This window comes from Lichenostomus cassidix, chromosome 3 (assembly GCF_008360975.1).
Source record: "Lichenostomus cassidix isolate B80296 chromosome 3, HeHo_3.0, whole genome shotgun sequence".
Lineage (NCBI taxonomy): Eukaryota > Metazoa > Chordata > Aves > Passeriformes > Meliphagidae > Lichenostomus > Lichenostomus cassidix.
In genome coordinates, this window is record NC_139483.1 from 89878407 (window position 1) to 89893393 (window position 14987).

The window sequence follows — 14987 nt, forward strand, 5'->3', positions numbered from 1 at the left end:
GCATTTGTGAAAGAATGTGGACACTGTGTACCAGCTAAACTGCTTCTTAGAGGTCACCGAGGAGAATTTCTCAGTCACTATCCCTTAGGTTAAAATAAGAATACCTATTTTTACTATATATTGTATAGTAATAAAATAATATATACAATTGTGAGTAAGATGCTCAGTGAAAGGAATCTAGGGTCCCTTTTTGAGCTATTTGCTACTTCTGGTAAACCAGAAGTGTTCCACAGCCCTGAAGACCTTCCATTAATAAAGTTCTAATAGAGCCATTTAAGTGACAAGATGAATTTAGAAACACATAACATAGTAACCAGTGCACAGTCGTATAACCAATATACTCAGCAGCAATAAAATGTGAAAATCAGCATCATGGAACAATCCAGTCTGATTCATTTGACTTACTGTCCCTTCTACATTCAGCAAAATTGCAAATTCTGGAAGAGCATTTGCAAGTTAGAATGATGATTTTTGTATGATGCCATAAATCAGTGGAGGAGAACAGAAAAGTTCCTGGATATATACATATGTCTCTCCTTGAACACACATTAATATATTTATCTTTGATCCTACCTAGGTGGGGACATTTATAAACAAACTTACACTGTATTTACTTATTGCTGTCTGGGTACAAATGACTGTGACAAATATTACAGAGAATGAAGACATTACTAATCTCCAGGAAAATAATGCATATAATTTAGACATCTTGCAAAATCCATCTATTCTCTTTCAGTATTTACATCTAGGGGAACTGATGTAACACAAATTCTAAGGTATTATCTCAAATTGAGACAATGAAAAGTTGTGCAACAGATGGCTTTTTATGAGAAGAGAATGCACTGTGAGTTACTAGAGCTTCATCTTAAAGTAGAGACCACCTATGTTTTAATGAGTTACAGAAAGAAGAAAATCATCTGGATGGTTGTTATTTTTCATATTATTAAAATAAAATTATTATTGTTAATTCATAGAATCATGGATTGTTAAGGGTTGGAAAAGACCTTAAAGATCATCTAGTGCCAACCCCAGCTCCTGTGGAGGGACACCTCCCACTATACCAGGATGCTTAAGGTCTTATCCAAGCTGGCTTTGAACACTGCCAGGGATGGGGCATTCACAGCCTGCCTGGGCAACCTGTTCCAGTGTCTCACCAATTAAGCAATAAAAAATGTCTTCCTAATAATGAGCCTAAATTTCCCCTCTTTCAATTTTTACCCATTACTCGTTGTTCTGTCACTACAGTTCCTGACAGAGTCCCTCTCTGGCTTCCCTGTAGGCTCCTTCAGATTCTGGAAAGTTGCTGTGAGGTCTCCAAACAACTTCCCCGTCTCCAGGCTGAACAGCCCCAACTTTCTCAGCCTGCCTTCATAGGGGAGGTGCTCCAGTCAGGTGCTCTCATCAGCTTAATGGCATTTCAACTCAAATGTGCGCATTTAGCAGCCCCGGATATTTTTAAAATTTTTTTTCTAGGATGAGAATTATCAGCTTTTGGATAGATTTAAAGTTAAGGTATGTTTTTCATCATGACTTGAACTCATATTTTATTGAAATAATGATACTTGGTGGAATCCTGTTTCCCTTTAAATCAGCTGCTAAATTTCTACTGATTTATTAGAGACAGCCTTTAAAATGCACACTTTGATTTTGCACATCATCTCTACAAAATTACACTGATTATCTAGTAATGATTTTATTTGAATAATGAGGTCTCTTCTCTGAAGTTGTAGGATAATTTATTTGCATTTTGAATTAAATTGTGACTGAGATATTTGAGATAATTGTGCTTGCTGAAACACCCAAGGAATATAAAGAGATCCATACAAATCTTGAATGAAATACAATTACAATTATCAGAAAGTTTATAATTTGAGGCTTTTCAGCAGCTTTCATGATAATTTCCTTCAATGCAACCCAAATATTAGGTCCTCAGCAACATGAACATTTTTCTTAGTCATTCATCAACCCTGATGCTTCTGGGTGACTTGTGCAACACCTGATATTGTAAACCATGATATATGGGTTTCTCTTTGGGCCTCCACTTCTCATGGACCACAAATAAGAGGAAGCCATCCAGCTTGAAGAAGTGTAGTTCCTAGGCCGTATAGAAACTTCTATTTTCTGTTTAATTTACTTGTAAACTCTGGCAAAATAGAGTACAACTACAAACTGATATGTATCTTAGAGGCCAAGGCTTTTTTCTTTCCAGATAGGACATTCCTCTGAAGTCCTGGACTAAAGGAGTGCATCTGCCCCACTCAAAGCTACATAAATCATTGTCAGACTATGGAAGTAGGGTGAGGTTATTCCAGCCAGCTGCCAGACACAGGCATAAAAGGTGGGGTAGCAGAGGAGTGACTGTGGCCAAAAAGCAGGGCACCAAACCAAGAACCATGTGGTCTGATGGCATTTCTAACTCACCATCTTCAGCTTTTTGTTTTCTTCCTGGTCTCATTCCTGTCAATCATAGTCTCCAGTTATTTTTGCTTTTCTGTTGCAAGCCAGACAGAACTGATAATCTATAGCAAGCTGTCAGACTTCTACAGTAATATATTTCACTACATGTGAATGTTAAGTAATTTTGCTTTATGTATTTGACAGTGATAGGTAGTTTCAACACAACTTGGAGTGATGCCTTTTCTAAGTTATTCATATAGTTTGTTAATTTTTTATGCACCAGTGGTTGCTACTCCCAAAGGGAGGCCTTACCCCCACTTCTTCCATACACACATACAGCTCTGCTTTGTTTAAATGGAACCTAAGAAAAACAGGGTGTGAAGCTGGCTTTGCAGATGTGATTCCGAATCTCTCACTAAATCTTCTCTGCAGTGCTGCGGAATGCTGTGGAGCTCTGTGGGTCTGTTTTTGAGGAGCAAGAATAAGGACTGGGATCTGACAGTAATTACAATGGGAGAATTTACCTGCCCTAAAACTCAGAAAATGCCAGGTACCTCAAAAGGAGTAAAGCAGCTTGATGCTTTCGTGAGTGTACTGTTAGATGTAGGGCGATGATTAGTGTCATTTGTTGAAGTACTGATTTGATATAATATTTTGGAACTATAAAATTATATACAATTTACAGGCTATATATTGAACTGTCAAGATGGGCACACTGTTGGCCTACATAAGGGCAGGATTGTTTGTAATCTTGTCTGTTGCCTCTTATTGCTTCTCAGTGTCCATAATGTACTTGCTGTGTCTTGTCCTTAATTATCTTCCTATTTCATATAAGCTGTGAAGCCCTGCACTCTTTTTGAACTGTACTGATTTCGGTTGAGCTCTCCAGAATGCAAAGGTCTGCCTGCAGGGAAGTGGGGTGAAGGACAACAGCCATTTGAAGGGAAAGATCTCACTTAACTTTGCACTTTGTGAATACAAAACCCTTCCAAGATGTTCTCTGTCAGGCAGTTTATGACAATATTTTAAATTAAGCAGTTTCTCAGCTACAGTAAGAATGGTGTTTTTCTGTGACAATTGCTTCTGATTAAACTGTTTTGGGGATCTGAGGTGGGTGCCCGTGTTCCCTCTACAGCACAGTGAGGCAGGTGAATGTGTTTGATAATCTCAAGGAGGAGATCCTGGCAGTCAAATTTTATACATCTAAACTAAACAGACTAGACCTTCTTCTCCTTAGATTTTCTAGGAAATATGACATTCTTTTTAGTATGACTTGTCTGCCAAAGAGCTGTATGTGCCTGCATACAGCAGACTGACTTTGCTGTGTCTGCATGAGTAGGTTTGCTTGTGATCAGAGGAGATAACATTAATGCAAGTGCTATGCTTGCAGCGTCTCCACAGGCAGGGGAGCCTTAGTAACATGTGTGGCTTTACTGGGAACAGAGAGAGACGTGCCTGTTTAGGCTTGAATCACCCCCACTGCTGTCCATAGAAGAAACTCCAAACCACTGCAGTCTGTTGTGAGGCTGCTCTTTTTTTTTCCATTTCCCTCCCACCTCTCATCTCTTGCAGCTCAGAGTAGGCGTTGCCACTCAGGATTTCACGTTTTAAAATTACTGACGTCCAAAACCCTTTATGATTGATCTTGGTATCTCTGAGCTGTCAGTGAAGCCTGCAGTCTTTATCTACCTGTTAACCCCAAGACCTATTCATCAGTGATATATTGGTGAACACTATTATGGGAGCAACCTGGATTGCTACCAGCAACGTCCTTCAGTGTACAGTTGTACTGCACAAAAATAAAATGTGGCAGCAGAAACTATGCTGGACCACAGTCAATAGCCCCATTGCCTTATACAATATTAATAGGCTGGCATTGTAGAACCCATAAAAAATTTTAAACTGAACTTTTTTATCAGGTTCCCAGTACAAAGCACTCCAAATGCCACCAGCAGTTTCATCTTAGGAGCTTTTCTTCTGTACATAGGGATGAGAAACAATCAGATTATTTATGGAAATTAGTACATCACTAAAAAGTAGTGTTCCCTCTATTTTAGCAGATGGAGGCACCACCATTTTCATTACTGTCAGTTTCCTTTCCAATGCCTTTTACTGGGTGAAAGTCGTTTTGATATTGTTGCATTTGCCTCAGAGGATGTATTAAATTAAAATGGTCACTGGAACAAAAGGATTGGGATGGCTGAGAGGAGTGTGTGAGGCAGGCAATAGTTTAAACTTTACATACATTTGTCTTTCCGATATAAGCTAAGCTTCTAAATTTCAAGTAACAATTTCTACCTCAAAATAAGTTGGCGAAAGATAGACATTTCTAAGAAATGTGTCCTATCTCCCATTCCTGTGATTTCTCCTGCCTCAAGCTGCCACTTTTTTTTTACATTCTGTGCTGCAAGGTACTGTACAGAGCTGTGGCCATTTTGGGGGCTCATCTTTCAGTCAAGCCAGCCTAGAGAGCAATGAGAACAGAGATATTTGCTAGAAATTAAATAAGAAAGCCTATGCTAAAATGTACTGATCCCCCTATTTCAGGGTTTTTAATGTTATTCATACAATTTTCTTTATATGCTAAAGCCTCAAACTCATATTAAAAAAAAAAAGACAAAAATATGTGGGGCTGCTGGTATGTACACAAATTGTGAAAGACTCTTTCAAAGTTACTCTTGTCTGAGATCTCAATATTTAATGTGCACTGAACTTAAACTATGCTCTCATTTTCTGTGTCCTTATCAGAGAGCTTTATTATCTCTGAGCTCCAATGTCTCTGAGAGGAACCTTTGTCTCTACTGCTCCCTGTGAGTTCACACATCTGTCTGGTGTGAATTCTGCTCACTCTCCCTCCACCCTTATTTTGTGCCTTAAGTGTTCTCACCTTGAAAAGGTGCAATTCACATGTCAGCCTAGTGCTTCAAGCAATGAGTGATTCTGCAACCAGAGAAAATTTCAAATTCCTAGGCCTGCATTCCTCACCCATACTTTTGTCTTTCTTTCCTCTTGTTTTGCTTAATTTTGTTCTTTTATCCTCTTCTGAAGTGCCTTTTTGTTTGTTTGTTTATCGTCGCTCTTGCTTTTCCCTTTTCCCCAAATCCATATTTTATTCTGGTTAATACAAACTTTGGGTATAAGATACTTAAGCTGGTGCTGAAAAAATAAATATAGAATAGCTATATAATTTATGTAGAAGATAAAGGAGAAAAACAAAACAGAAACCAAGCACCAAAGCCAAAAGAAAAATAATCATAATTGTAAAAAAAGCTTTAAACATTTCAAGGTCCTGCTTTCCAAAATGTGAAGACCTCTGCATGGCTTTGCACAAGAATCTGGGATTCCTTCGGTATTTACTAAATTCTTTTTCTTGCATTACTAATTTATTTGCATGGAGATATAAACACCCTATTTGAGATTAAAACCACACTGACCCATGTAACTACCTTTATTTTGAAGGGGTCTTTTCCCACAAGGCATGATAGAAGAGAGTCACTTAACCTATATGACGGACGAGAAGGACATCTATTTATCAATATTTTGGGGACAAAATTTTTGTAACTGTGGTTACCTCCAGAATGGTAGTTGTTGGTGGTAATGTCTGATCCTTGCTGTTTCAGGGGAAATGAAATTACAAAATCTTTTTTTGTAATGACAGAGATCAAAACCCAGAACACCAAGAAGCTTGTTAAAGACATAGACACGCTGACTGAAAACACAGAAGTTGGAGATATTGATTTGGGGTCTAAGGTTGCTAAGAACATCTGTAAAGAATCAGATCTCTGAATGCCAAGAGGGAAGTACAGGGTGTAACACTGGAAAAAGCACTTAATTTAGAGTAAGTGGAAAACTTGGTTGCCCTGAAAAAACTGTCAAGACAGATTCTCACTTTTTTTCTTGCTGGTTTTGAAGGAATGGGACTATGTGCACATTTATTGCAAACAAAATATTTGACTAAATTAAAAAAAAAACCAAAAAACCAACAAACAACCCCTACCCCAAAACCCCAACTCCAAAAATAAATAAATAAACAAACCCCCAAAAACCCCAACTCAGTAAAGCTGGATGCATCACTTGTCCTTTTTGAGGAAACAAGGACAGGTTGGTTCAGGTGGGCTGGAGACTCTCTTATTGTTATGTTTGAAATCTAAACCTGTATCCTTTAAAACAAAGTCAGAGAGAAAGAGCTGAGAGAAAAGGTAGAAGAGCAAAGTTAAAACTATCACTTTGGTTCTCTATGCAGACTCTTCCTAGCACTGTGGTAAAGGACCTTTTCCTCTGTAGCCTGAGTAGAGGCAGAGTAAAACATTAGTTATCTATCAGCTGTCAAAAAATATTCCTGACCACAGGAATATCATTCAATTTCCTTCTGTGTTCGTATAAACCATCTAGGCTATATAATTTTCCTGCCTCTTACATGTGTGGAATTTAAGGATATTTTCAGAATAAAGCAAATCTAAGTTATGCTTCCTGAGACAATTTTAAGTATCAAAATCTGGGTGAAGAGCCTTTTCTAATATCCAACCTAAACCTTCCCTGACACAACATCAGGCCATTCCCTTGGGTTCTGTCATTGGTCACCACAGAGGAGAGATCAGTGTCTGCCCCTCCTCTTCCCCTCACAAGGAAGTTGTAACTGCAATGAGATCTCCCCTCAGTCTCCCCTTCTCCAGGATGAACAGACCAAGTGACCTCAGCTGCTCCTCACACAACTTCCCCTCAAGGTCCTTCCCCATCTTTGTTGCCCTCCTTTGGATAATCTCTATTAGATTTGAACTTTTTCCAGGAACTGAAGACATTTCTTTTATTGGTAGCAACCATGTTTCCATTAGAAGAATTTTCCAATGTACTTTCATCTGAAGAGTTTTTACTGGAACAAGTCCTGTACTGGAAAGCAACCCAGTGGAAGTTTTTTAAAAAAGTAAGGGGGGTAAATAAATAATAAATGGAGAGTTTACTAGAAAGAGTGGAAGGTAGAAAAGAAAGGAAGAAAACCAATTATGATAAATTAGATAAAGGAGACAGCTAAAGTCAGAAAAATTTCAATGCCGTCACTCATTCGTATCCATTCAAAATGTGTCACTCAAAGAGCTGCACATAACGTGACAGCTATTCTCTCCCTCAGACTATCTATTTGGCTTCCATAGTGATGACTCTAATCACAGGACATAATGACCAGATTTTTTCCCTACACGTTGTGACAGCCTGATAATTTGCACTTAGTGATATTTCCTTCCCAAAGGTACCCCTAAAGTCTAAAGACTTGCCATAAGGCTTAGGGAGCACTATTCCAATATAAAAAGCAACAGCTATAAATAAATTCCATATTTTTTGAGAAAATCCAAATGGTCAAGTTCTATTTCTTCAGCATCAACTGTTAGCATAAAGTCAAGCTTTTTTTCTCTTTATGATTTTATAGGCTAAGTTAATGCATTAATTTTTATTTTTGTTTCATTATTGCCTGCTGCAGAATTGTAACAGATGCTCTGAGGAAGTAATATGTTTATGACTGAAAAGTTGTTTCTACCGCAGCTCTTAGTCTGTAAACAGAACACGTTCTTTAAGATACTTATTTCATAGTCAGTGAAATACCCATGTGAAGGTAGGATGTAGGGAGTAAACCATTGATTAACAATGAAAGCACGTCTCTGCTATACACAATGAGAAAAAAAAACCACAAAACCCCCCAGCATGTGTAACAATAGATCTTTCTCAAAGCTGAGATTCCCAGAAATAACTAAGAGACTTAGGATAAATCCCACTGTCAGTGGAACTCAGGCTCCCAAATCCTACCCCAAATCAATCAATTTTATTTATACTGTGAGCCACATCTTTTAGGCAAAGAAAAAACAGAAAGACTCTGAGTTTTTATGTCCAAGACCCCTGTGTTTTCTGTGGTTTCCATAAGTACATTTGCAGCTCTATAATTACTATTTTCTCGTTCCTAATAAAAAGTTGTTCAAAGCTATTCAACTGCAATTACTGGAGTCTGACTGCCTCATTGGTTTCTTTTTGCCACAAGGTGAGACTTAATTTTAAAGCAGTAGTACATGGACTTTCTTGAAAGAAAATGTGCACACTGGAAACAGAGGGAGCTCATTTTTCTTTTAACTGGAAAACCTTTGAAGGTTGGATGAACTAAAAATAAGAGCAGGAGAAAAGTATGGGTTTGGGGTTTTATTTTATTAAATCCACAGGGGAAATGTTCTTAATTTTCCAGAAGATGGAATTTTCTTAATGCTCATGATCTGAATTAGTTTTATTGTCTGTCTGATAAAAGTATGCAACATTAATTTTACTGTACTAAAATTTAATAGCCAGCAAATATCCAGTGCACTGTACTGTAAACTTGAGCTCACCATGGGAAGGAGAAAGTGTTATGGTGGTTTCTAACTGGTATGCACAGATATATCAAAAAAGATGATGAAAAATTGTAGACATTGTGAAACACTGTTTAATAGATAGTGATCATGTATATACTGAGGAATCAGCATCAGCTGAAAAAAATAGGATTTGAAAATAAGAATCTAAGGGTATTAAAGGCAGATATCACTATCCAACATAATATATGACTTTGAAGCTCAGTATTGTGCAATTGCCAAGTATTTCCAAGAGCTGCAGCTTTCTGTTCGAGTTCTTTCATATTTTTTATGTATTTCTACACACAAATAATCTTAACTCTATGCAGTATTACTTTCCTTCCTATCCGTTCATGCTATATCCATGCTATATCTTTGAGGGAGACTACCACTCAAGTCTCAACTCCCACATCTACACCCAAAGTAGTACAATATGCTGGCTCTGGCCTCACTGCTATTCAATGTCAGGATTGGAGTTTTGCCAAGCTATTCCTCACTTCAAGGGACACAACTACCCCATAAAAGAGCAGGTATTTTATATACTCCTCTCACCTCTTGCTGTAACACTGTGATCACTATATATTCTTCAGACTCCCATCTGTTCTAGCTAGAATACACCAAGACCTTATAGAATGAGAGAACCATTTTGGCAGAAAAAAAAACATCTAGTTTTCTAGAAAGCTATAAGATGTTTATAGGCTGAAATAGTGGTTTGGGTTTGAAGGGATCTTTAAAGACCATCTGGCCCTGCCCATGGGCAAGAACACCATCCATTAGACTGGGTTGCTCAAAGCCCCACACCACCTTGAACACTTCAGGGATGAGGCAATCACAACTACTCTGGGCAACCTATTCTAGTATCTCACAATATTCAAGATAAATTTCCTCCTTATGCCCAGTCTAAACCTACTGACTTTCATGTTTAACATGTTTCCTTGTTCTGTCACTACTGGTCTTGGTAAAATATCTCCCTCTATCTTTCTTGTAAGCCCCATTTGTGTTCTGAAAGACAAAAATAATGTGTCCCCAGAACTTTCTCTTCTACAGTCATACTTTCTCCATAGGAGAGGTGTTCCAGCCTTCTTATCATTTGTCCTCTGGACCTGCTCCAGCAGCTTGAGGTCTTTCATGTACTGTGGATTCTAGACCTGGATTCAGTACTGAAAGCATGGGTCTCATGTGAGCAGAGAGGAGGGGCAGAATCCCTTTCCTTGATCTGCTGGCTATGCTTCTCTTGATGAAGCCCAGACTATCTGGTTGGCCACCAGATTAGTCAACACCACTTCTCCTAGCTGAAGTCTTATTGAAGACTTTTTTCTTTTGGTTATTTAAAGTTTAACTAGGACCAGGAGTACATGTGTGTATGTGTTCCTGATACATACCTGCAGTGTGAACATCAGAAAAATGACAGAAGTCAAGGTTGAAAATGCTAGGACTTGTGTTTATTACTTATATTCAATGCACCTGTTTCAAATATTAAGTCAATTTCTGCATATCATCTGCCACACTCTTCTCCCTATATCTTCATTAATGTAAATGTGACATACAGAATCTCTCAAAATTAATTATAATGGATTAAGGCAAATACCACTTCTGACCCTAACAAATAATATAAATGACTGCTATGCATGAAGTAGTCTGCATAGTCTAAAATTAGACCACTAGAGGAAAAGGACCTTAAAAAGATCATCAGCTTAGTCAAAAGCCACATACTGCTTATAAAAATGAAATCAATGCAGCACAGTAAAATAATAAGATAGAACAATGATGTATTTTATAAGTATGATAAAGATGTGCAGTCACATCAACAAATTTACTTGCCCTCCTGCAAGTAAACAGCAATGCATAGGGCCAAAAAATTGCCTGTGAACTCTGTTCCATATCTTCATGGTGCGTTTGATTTAGTTATTCATACAGGAACTCCAGCAGGGTAATTCCTTGCTCCATAAGATCTTTGAAAATGATTCAAAGTATACAATATTCTAGTGAGAATTTTAGGTGTAACAGAAGGAAATGAAAGCTTGTGGGTTTTCTTCTTCACTAGCAGTGATGTCATTGGATGACTGCCTGCTGCATATTAGATCTCTCTCTTTTTTTCTTTAACAGTCCTAGGTTTTGTCAATGCACAGCAAGTAAGCAGATGGATCCTGCTCATGTTATATTTAATTAAAAAGCCAACCTCTCACTTCTTTTTATTTTGAATAAACAAACCCTGTTTACTTTGAATATATGTGGCAAACAGTTGCCTCTGAAAACAAACTTACTTTTGGTCAACACCCTCTACTTAGGTTGCTCAAAACACACTCAGTGTTTCTGAAAGCATTACCATATGTTATAAAATTAATTAAATTTTAAAATGCCTTATCATCTGGAATTTTTATCTTTGAGAGGATTTCCTACTTATTTTCCCAAGCTACAGATGTGTTTCTGAATTGCAACATCTGGCACTTAGTAATTGGGTCTTTGCTTCAGGCAGTAGCTGTCTTTGGTCTAAAATTACAGTAAGTCTAAATTTAGATTCCTCATACTCTTGTTATTTTGTACCTCTCCCCCCTCTGTAATGACACATATTTGGATAGATTAACAGACAAGACCATATCTGTCAGTTGCTCGTTCTATCTGCCAATTACCATTTCCTTCTGGATAGAAAAAGGATTCACAAGAGGCAGTAGATCCTGTGACGTTCTGATCTCTTGGTCAAAACAAATTCGGGATCTCTGTGTCTCACTCTTATAATTTCATTCCTTTTACTTTTCCCCTTCCCCTTTCATCCTTTTCCATCTTCCTTTTACTTTTCTCCTTTTCTTTAGTCTTTCCCTCTATCTTTCTCTTTTTTATTTTTTTATTCTTTTTCCCTCTCTCTCTTCCTCTCTCCTTTCTTTCTCTTTAACTCATTCTTTTTTATCTCTTTCTCTTCTCTTTCACTCCTTTCCCCCTTTTTCTGTACTCCTCTTCTCTTCTTATAAACAGAATGTTGCATTTATTTTAAAATGTTTTCTAAGGAATAATGCACCATAGTTTTGAAAGACCAAAATAAAAATATTCACATTGATCCCAAAGGAAAGAAGCAGAGCAGGTGCCATATGGAACTCTCCAGCAGCTGATTAAGTTGAATGGTTGTGCAACAAAATATGCCAAGCACCTCCACACAGGGTGGGTCAACCTAATCATATAAGAGTTGAAGAGTACAGCAGTTATGTCTTGTAGGAAGAAATATTAATTTTTAAATGATAAAATAGAACATGTACAAGTTTAATTCATGAGGCTGTTCTAGGAAAAGGAATGAGTAATTTGAAGTATTGAGTGTGTGGTCTCTGCAGATACTGAGTATTTTAAATTCAAGTGCTTTCACGAAGTCTTCAGTAAATAAATCATTATATTGTCTCTTACTGATTCAACTTTAGTTATTGATGTCTAGACATTACATTACTGGAGCAATACAGAATCCTGGCAAAATGACACTTGATCTTCAAGCTAAAAACCATAGTTTCTCTCTAACTACTACTTGCAGTGGTTTGTTGTTAAAGAATGAAACCAACCCTCCACCTGAATTCCAACCCCAGAAAAAAATATGCATTCTAGTTCCTTGTGATGCCTTAAATGCTGATAAAAATTTGAGACACAGACACGCAGTATAGGAAAAGGATATTACCTTGGATTAATAGGATTCCAGGTGCACCATGACTACTCGAGCCCCAACGATGTCCCCCGTATACAATTTATGGACCCCCTAGATTAGCATACTTATCTAAAAGTCTCCAATGAGAAGTCTAATGAATGAAGTAATTGCCCCCTTATTAAAATTTCCTCCCCCCAAAGGTTACTACTTAGTTTAAAAAACATGTCTCAGTGATGGGGGCACTGTTCAATGTTGGTGCCTCATGCTCTTGAGATTGTGGGGATGTTTCATCTTCCCCAAAGAATTCTGAGCAGGGCAAGGGTACAAGGGTTATAAACATGTAGGGTTGAGATACAGGGAGTAAAAAGTACAGGAATGGGGAAGGGTAAAAGGATATATAAAAAGAGTGTAAAAGTATAATGAAAAAGGACAAAAAACCCATCAGGCATCACTTGTACTGTTTCCATGTTCCCTGTGGACAATATGTGCCACTTTACCCCCAGGAGACTTTGAATTTTTCCAGAAAATATGCACCTCCAAACTGTGCTTTTTCTACGTGTTTTCTAGAGCACACATCTGTCTCACTTCTGAAAGCATGTAAGTGCATCATAAATATTTTTCTTACTCAATTTCCATCTAAAATAATTAAAAATAAGTATTCACTGCAAGATTTATACACATTTTCTGCTTGTCTCATCTACCAAATCACATTTAGAGAAACCAGGGAAAGTTGAGCACCTCACCTGACATGTATGTGGAACACTAAGGGTATATTTGTATGTGTAAACTGAACAGTGTCAATGTGTATCCTCTGTAAAACTTTATCTGCATTCCATCTTTCAAACTTCCATCCTCCAGCATGGGGTGATTCAAGTGGCTCCTTGGGAATGGCTGCTGCAGGAGTGCAAGTTGGCACATGCTCTGTGGACCTCAGTGAGTAACTGAATAGCAAAAGCAATTCACCTTCAGAGCTCATGTTTGTTCCCTGACTCTATTAAAATTTACAGGTATAAGCTTCCTCCTTTAAAGGCATGTCTTACCTATGTATGACTCATGCAAATAGGATTAGCCTGCAACTGACTTTTTTATTCTTTATGATTGAAATGTCTAGAACTGACCCTGTAATCAGAAATAACTGTGCCTCAGTTAAAGCCCCTGTGCTATTTTAATGTGTTCCAAAGCAAAAACATACAGATTTCACTGTATGTTTTACCTAGGTTCCTACAGCATATGAAAAATATTCTATTTCTTCTTCTTATAAAATTCTAGCTTTCACCTCATGTGATTTCAATTATTGTTTGTGGATACAGGTAAATGAATAAATATATTGAAAAGCACCTGCTTTGATGAAAAAGTTATTTCAGAATAACTGGACATCTACAAGATGTGTTGCATTCTTTCATTGCAAAGATTGCTTTTAGATAAATTGCTAAGATACAAAATTTATTTGAAACCATAAGAAATCATCTTCACACTTCATCATGCTGTTGGAAATATATTTGCATTTCTATTTGTCTGAAACAAGAATATGATCCATTCACCTCCTTCTTGTACTGAAGGAAAGGCAAAGGAAATTGCAGTAACCTAGCAAATTGTGACCTTATCCTTCCTGAGTTTCAAATTCATCCTTGCTGAGGAAGGCCATTGTCAGAGCGTGTAGCCTGGGCTGTGGGCAGTCAGCAGCTGAGATAAAGACAGTCTGTCCTCTAAGACTATTTTTATTGAATACCTGCATAGCTAGGTAAAATTAAGCTGAGATATACAATTTCTCTAGGAAGTCCTAATCAATCTGTTGTTTGGACATCCTGGTTGACTTAAGAACCTGGAGATGATTCAGCTTGTCTTTGTTCCAAGTGTTCACAGATTATATGCTATTATCCCTCTACAAAATTTCACCAGCTTTCCCTTGGATCCTAACAGTACATCCACTTTCTTTAGGGCCTATTTTTCCATCTGAATTGCTATTTTCCCTCCTCACCTCTTTCAATCTGATTTAGGTATCTTTTTCACAGAATCTACCAAAGACTAAGGATAAATATAGAAGGAGGATAAATGTGCCTGACACTTGCAGGCTACTGCTCTTGCCAGCAGAATGTAGCTGCAGAAAAGATTTAGCAGGAGAGAATAAATAATGACTAGAAAGATCCAAAAGAAGGGAAGAAAGGAAGAGAGCTCTGCCACAAGAGTATTTGGACAGTAAGAAAGCATTCAAGTAGTTTCATTGCAAAGAATGTGTTCAGAAAGAGAATTTTTTAAATTTGAGACAGAAAATCTGTTTTATATTTCTGATTTCCTTTATAAATTAATAGAGAAGCTGTATTGAACAGCTTTCTTGAAACAAGGAACTGAAAGGCTTAATTTATTGAAAAGTACAGACCCCACTGATCATATGACAGCATTTTGGTAACAAAAGAGATCGAGGTAGAATGTCATGAAAAAAGGGAATATACCAAAAGGGTCATCCTAAATTTAACCTGAAAGTAGCAGTTCTGTGTAGCAGCAGCTTAAGTACAGCACTTTACCTATTCCAAAGCTGAGCTACTTTTGCCTTGTTTTGTATCTCATCTACCTCTGGAGGGCTCTTTTACAATTTTATGGTACTGGTTTTTGCC